The sequence below is a fragment of the Alligator sinensis genome, unplaced genomic scaffold (genome assembly GCF_000455745.1).
Source record: "Alligator sinensis unplaced genomic scaffold, ASM45574v1 scaffold77_2, whole genome shotgun sequence".
Taxonomy (NCBI): domain Eukaryota; kingdom Metazoa; phylum Chordata; order Crocodylia; family Alligatoridae; genus Alligator; species Alligator sinensis.
The window spans coordinates 2558288-2564293 of record NW_005842016.1 but is presented as its reverse complement, the minus strand read 5'-3'; positions in this window follow the sequence as shown (position 1 = coordinate 2564293).

The window sequence follows — 6006 nt, the reverse complement described above, 5'->3', positions numbered from 1 at the left end:
TCCTGCTGTATTGCTTGTTTGCCAGCACTTAATTACAAATGTCCAATATTCCCAAAGCTGAAGTGGTTTATATTAGACACATAACTCACATAGTATAGTGCTATTATAGTGATGTTTCCTGATCAGCTGATTTTAAGGTGAAACTCAGATTAGTTGTATGACCACTGGTTATTTCATATTCCTTATTTGTTTTTCCTTATAGTTGTTGTAGTTGGGTAAAACTTGTTTTTTCCAGGGTGACAGCTTGGCTGGGTGCTCATTTGCTGGTCATATTTTTACAAAAAGGCTTCTGGCACAATCAACATAAATTTATTCTTAAAAGAGTATGCATTGCAGCTGTCAATCATCACAGGTTGTAAAGCATCCAATCTCATCAAGTTCCAAGCATCTGAGCTCTGGGAAAAGAACAAGTTTTGTTTCCATATTAAAAACCTGATCTTTCCCAGAATATTCTAGTAATAAAGAGCTTTCATCTACACAAAGCACATGTACTTTTAAAAGCATCCAGTGCTGCACTGCATACGTTTGTATAAATGGCGATCAGCATTGAGAAAATGGTGGCAGTGCACTTTTGAACTAAAACACATCAAAGGTGTTTTAGTTTCAAAGCACACCACTGCCATTTTCTTGCTGCTGACATGCATTTCACCATTTATACAAATATATGCAAAGCAGCACTGGGCGCTTCAGTTCTTGTGCTCGAGTCTGCTTTGACATGTTGGATTTCTGGGGCGTTGGAGCAGACAAACATAGGTGTATAAATGCCCCATGTTTTCAGCTGCTAAAATCTTTCCAAACTTTAACTGTTGAGGATGAAATTTCTCCTGTTTGGTGTATGCTTCAGATTGAAATGCTATGGAAAGTTACTTACTTCAGCTACTGTTACTTACTTTGCATTAGCATTTTCACTAACTGTGTCTTATATCTGGTCATCCAACGGTCAGTGAAGTCTGTTACTCCAAAGGTCTTTTATTGTGTCTTAGTTTGACTATAAGTTAGCACAACTATGACCTAGCACAGGGTATGCAAAATACAGACCATGGGTTAGATTCAGTCCACCAAATAATTTTATTCAGTCTGCAGCTGGTCCTCTGAAGAAGAATTCTATCCAGCCTGTGGCTGCCCTGACTTTCAGTGTCTCTCAACCTTTTCCCTTCTCAATGCCTGCCAGTGGCATCAGCCACTTCCCTCCCTGGCTGGACAACCCTGTCCTACCACCCAGCCCCAAGTGTATGCTCCAGGGCAGGGGGCACTAAGATCTTGGCCAAGCTTCTTCCTGACGACGCTGTCTATGCACTGCCATGACCCTATGGTTATTCACAGACCAGACAGTGTGATCCCCGATGAATCAAAGTTAACATAAAATTTTCCCTGCTGGAGGAAGAAGGGGTGCAGGGAGAAGAGAGCCAGGAACCATGGATTATCTGGGCTCTGCTGAGCCAGAGCCTGGTATTGGCATGGATGCCACTAACATGGTGCCATGCCATGTTCCTGCATACCACTTTGGGCTGTGCCAGGTGAGTGCAACTGGAGCAGCCAGCATGGCTCTTGCCCAATCCCAAGTCCTTGGAACATGACTCGGTCAGACAGGAGCCATGCCAGCTGCACCCACATGGCCGAAATCAGTCCATGGGAATATAGTATGGCACTGGCCCAGCTGGTGAGGGGAGGAGTGCAGTGAGAATTGGGGAACACAGCATGGCACTGGCTTGGCTGGGCCTGGATAACCCACAGCTTCCATCCCCCTTCTCTCTGCAGGAACTCTCTTGCCCCAGCTCCTGGCACATGGCTAGGCTAGTGTTGTGCTGTGTTCCTGCACACTGCCTCAGGCCATATAAGCATAACTGGTATGGCTCCTGCCCAACTTGGCCTGGCTATGCCTGGCTGTGTGCCAGGGACTCAGGGTAGGGGAGGAGGGTGGGTGCAGGGAGAAGGGGGCTAGGAGCCATGCATCATCCAAGCCTGGCCAGGCTAGCATTGTGCTCTGTTTCCCCGCCACACACTTTTCCCTGCACCCCCTCCCCCACCCTGAGTCCCTGGCACACAGCTTGGTCAGGCAGGAGCTGCACCAGCTATGCCCATATGGCCCAAGGTGGTGCATGGGAATACAATGCAGCACCACCTGGCCATGTGTTTAGGACTTGGGGAGGAGGGAAGGATGCAGTGAAAAAGGAGGAACAAAAGTTAGGGGATCTTAACCTTTGTTTTCTCTGCCCAAAATCAGGGTAGGCAATTATTTAGTCACTGAGGGAATTTTGGTGAGTTGTTTTGGGGGTGGGGTACTGAACTGGCCTATGACAGTTCGCCCAAACTCCCTAAGTGGCCGTCCAGACCAAATAATTGCCCACACCTGACTTAGCATAATTGAAACTCCTACAATCTCATCCAAAGGGAAAACTACCATCAAATCCTGTGGATAGAAATTTCTTACTTGCATAAAAAGAATATGGTGCTAGGACTGCACTACCAACCACCTGATCAGGAAGGTGAAGGTGATTATGAAATGCTCAGCATGATTAGAGAATATGCTAAAATTGGACAAGCAATAATAACAAGAGATTGCAAATACCCTCACATAGGCTAGGTAAACACCTCATCAGGGCAAGATGTAGGGATAGAATTCCTGGAGGTGACAAATGACGGCTTCATAGAATGGGTTATTTTAGAACCCAAAAGCAATCTAGGAAGCAATCTAGACCTAATCCCAAGTAACACACTGGACCTCATTCCCAAAGTATCTGTTGGTAAGACACTCCATATTAGTAATCATAAAATAATCACATGCAACATTTTAGCAGGAAGAAGGAAGTAAAAAAAGTCCACCATGATAATATATAACTTTGGGAAGGGACATTACACAGAAAAGAGGAAGTTAGTTACAAAGGACTTTAAGGAACAGCCAAAAATGCAAAAGGTCCACAGGCTTCTTGGAAGCAGCTTAAAAATAGCATATTAGAAGCTTGGGAAATTGTCTATGACAAATCAAAAAGGGTACCAAGTGGAACAATAAAACCCCTGCATAATTTAATAACAGAGGTAAGGAAGCCGTTTGAGGTAAAAAGACATCCTTCAGGAAATGGAAGGTATGCCCAAATGAGGAAATAGGAAAGCTTACAAATTGGTTGGTCAAGTGTAAAAACAAAATAAGGCAGGCCAAAAAAGAAATTGAGGAGTGTCTTGCAAAAGATGCTAATGTTAATAATAAAACTTTTTTTAATACGTCAGAAACAGGAAGCCAGCTAGAGAATCAGTGGAAGCATTAGATGACCAAGGTTTAGAAAGCTCACTCAGGGATGATAAGGCCATAGCAGAGAAGTGAAAAAAATTCTTTGCAATGGTATTTACTGCAGAAGATACTGGGGAAATGTCCATGCCAGATCATTCCTTCCTGTGCTTCTAGGACAACTACTATGATGTGCTGCTGTACAGCCCTTGATGCCTGGGGTCATGTTGCATGGGGCTGCAGGACAACTGTTGCGAGGGTCCTGCTGACCAGCCGCCAAGCCCCCTGGGACATTCATTGGGAAGGTGATCTGGGGACAGCCCCACCCATGACAGCAATGGGCACAGAGCATGCCACTGCTACGTGTGCCCTGGGCCATGTGCAATGAGCTATTTGTGCAGGCTATAGGTCACCCTAGCCACTATGCTCTGCTGATGATGATCCTGCTGGTGCCCTGTGCACACCTATGCTTGTTATTCAGGACACACAACTATGACAGTCCAGGGGGCAAGCATGGCCTGCCACGTAGCTTCCACTGATGCCTGGATGGATATCTGTCACAGTGCCACATGACCCTAAGCCCTGATACTGAGGACAATATTTCCTTGCTCAGCAAGTGCATGCCTTCCTCAGCATGTGAGGGGCATGCTCACTCCTGCACAGTTCTGGGGATGGGGGTGACAATTAAAATGGTGTGTGAATCTTATCATGCCTGTGTGTGTGTGTGTGCTGTATGGCAGTCTTCTGAGGTGGTGTGACCAAGAAGCCAGGGCGGTGCTGTTCTGCCACTCTATCTACCCTATAGTAAAGCTTAGTGTGTGCATTCCTACATCTTGAGGAAATAAATGACCCATTTTTCATAAGTATTCATAAAGTGGGCAGCCGTGCTTAATGGTCCCACATGGTCATGGAAGTAAGTCTGGCAAGTGAATCAGTGGTTTTGGGTAGGGGGGGGTTTGGAAATTCAGACACAGCAGGGCTAAAATTACATTTCAGAGGAGGGTGGGGGCTAGAATCAGTTAGTCAAGGTTGCTATTTTTCATGAAAAGTCCTGGGAGCACTGTTGTGTTACCATATTTTTCCCAATGTAAGAATTTTCCCTTGCACCAGCCACTGATGGGGTGTGTGTGTGGGGAAATGAACTTGCACATCTACCTGGATGTATCCAGGAGACCTGCTGAGTGGGGGCACAACAAGATGGCAGTCCAGTGCAGGATGAAAGCCAAGAATGTGAGAGCTTCATTCTGACATGGAGTAGCAAAGGTTTATTAGAATGGCACCCCTGTGCACAAGGTACTGCATTATCAGTACCTCCAAATATTAATGGAGATACTCAAATTCCAAGCACAGACCAGACTTGAGGGTTACAAGCTATCCTCTGCTCCTGCCAGCTTGCCGACCATGGGTCTGACTGCGAGTCCTCCTGCCTCAAGCAAGGAAGGCAGCGGAAGTTCAAAAGAATTGGCCCTCAATGACTCAGATGAGAGGATAGACTAGGGACATCCTCCACAGCAGGTAAGTTAAGTCATGGGGAACTGACATCTGACATCAGAGCTGACATCTGAGATAAGGCTGGGCTGTGATGTGAGGGGGTGGGTTGGGGGATTGCAATTAACTGGCATGAGATGTGGAAATGTGGGAGTTGATTCAAGTGACAACTAACTGACAGGTGGTGGTGCGGGGAGGGGGATGGAATGTCCTGTTCGAAGGTGAAGGGCAGCAAAAAGCATGGTGGTGACTTGTCTGAACCTGGACAGGGCCTGCAGTCCAACAACTTGCACAAGCAGACAGACAGGAAGACAGGCAGTCAAGCCCTTCTTGGATTATTTTCTACAATGCTTATTATCTGTTCATCTGATTCTCAGAGCACACAATAATCCCACCCCATTCCTTTTTTTCCAGCACTGCTAGAAATGTCACCACGACTGAAAAAATGCAGAGTACATAGGAAATCTGAGAATGATGGCCAGACAGATAAGATTGTCAGTGCCATCAGTACCTGTGTGGTATGATTGAGGTAAATAGCAAGATAGGCAGGCCAAGTGTGCGACTGACTGTTGCCAGGACAACGTGGAAAGAGATATTCTTGAGAAAGAGAGAGAGAAGGACTGTCCAGTGTGGAAATACAGAAAATCAGTGTTGCTTATGTAGTCATAATTGCTTATAATTACTGGTCATCCCCTGTTTGTTGCTTTAACCATTGCTTGTTGATTTTATCATAAATAATGCCTGTGGTTACCGTGTGCTTGTAAAAAAGGTCTAATATAATTAAACTAGTTGCATACTGCCTGCCTCTTGCTAATGCTTACCTTGAATAATCAGTAAACATTAGTTATTTCTTTAAATTATGGTTAATAAATCTGTAAAAAATAATTATGTAAATAAACATTTCTGCCTTCTTTTCTTTCCATGTGGGCGGCCATCAGTAAATCATCAGGTCAAGGTGCCAGCCTTTGTGCCAAATGAACACTTGTTTGCAACATTAGGGAGGGTTCCCTAGCTTGCCAAACTGGAAAAACCAGTACATACACAGGAGGTGCAGGGATGGAAGGGTACTGCAGATTTGGGGGGGCCCTACCAGGGCCCGGGGTGCCTTGTTCATGAGTTAGGTGGCTCAGGGTTCTGAGTCCTACAGTGAGGAAGGAAAAAAATAGCGGCATTCATTCAGGGGCAGGGGCAGAGAAAGGGGCAGGGGCAGTTTATAGGGTGATAGTGCTGTTATCACTCAGGCCAGGGCATGGCTGGGGGGAGTGAGTGTGTGTGTGTGTGTAGGGGGGGGGGGG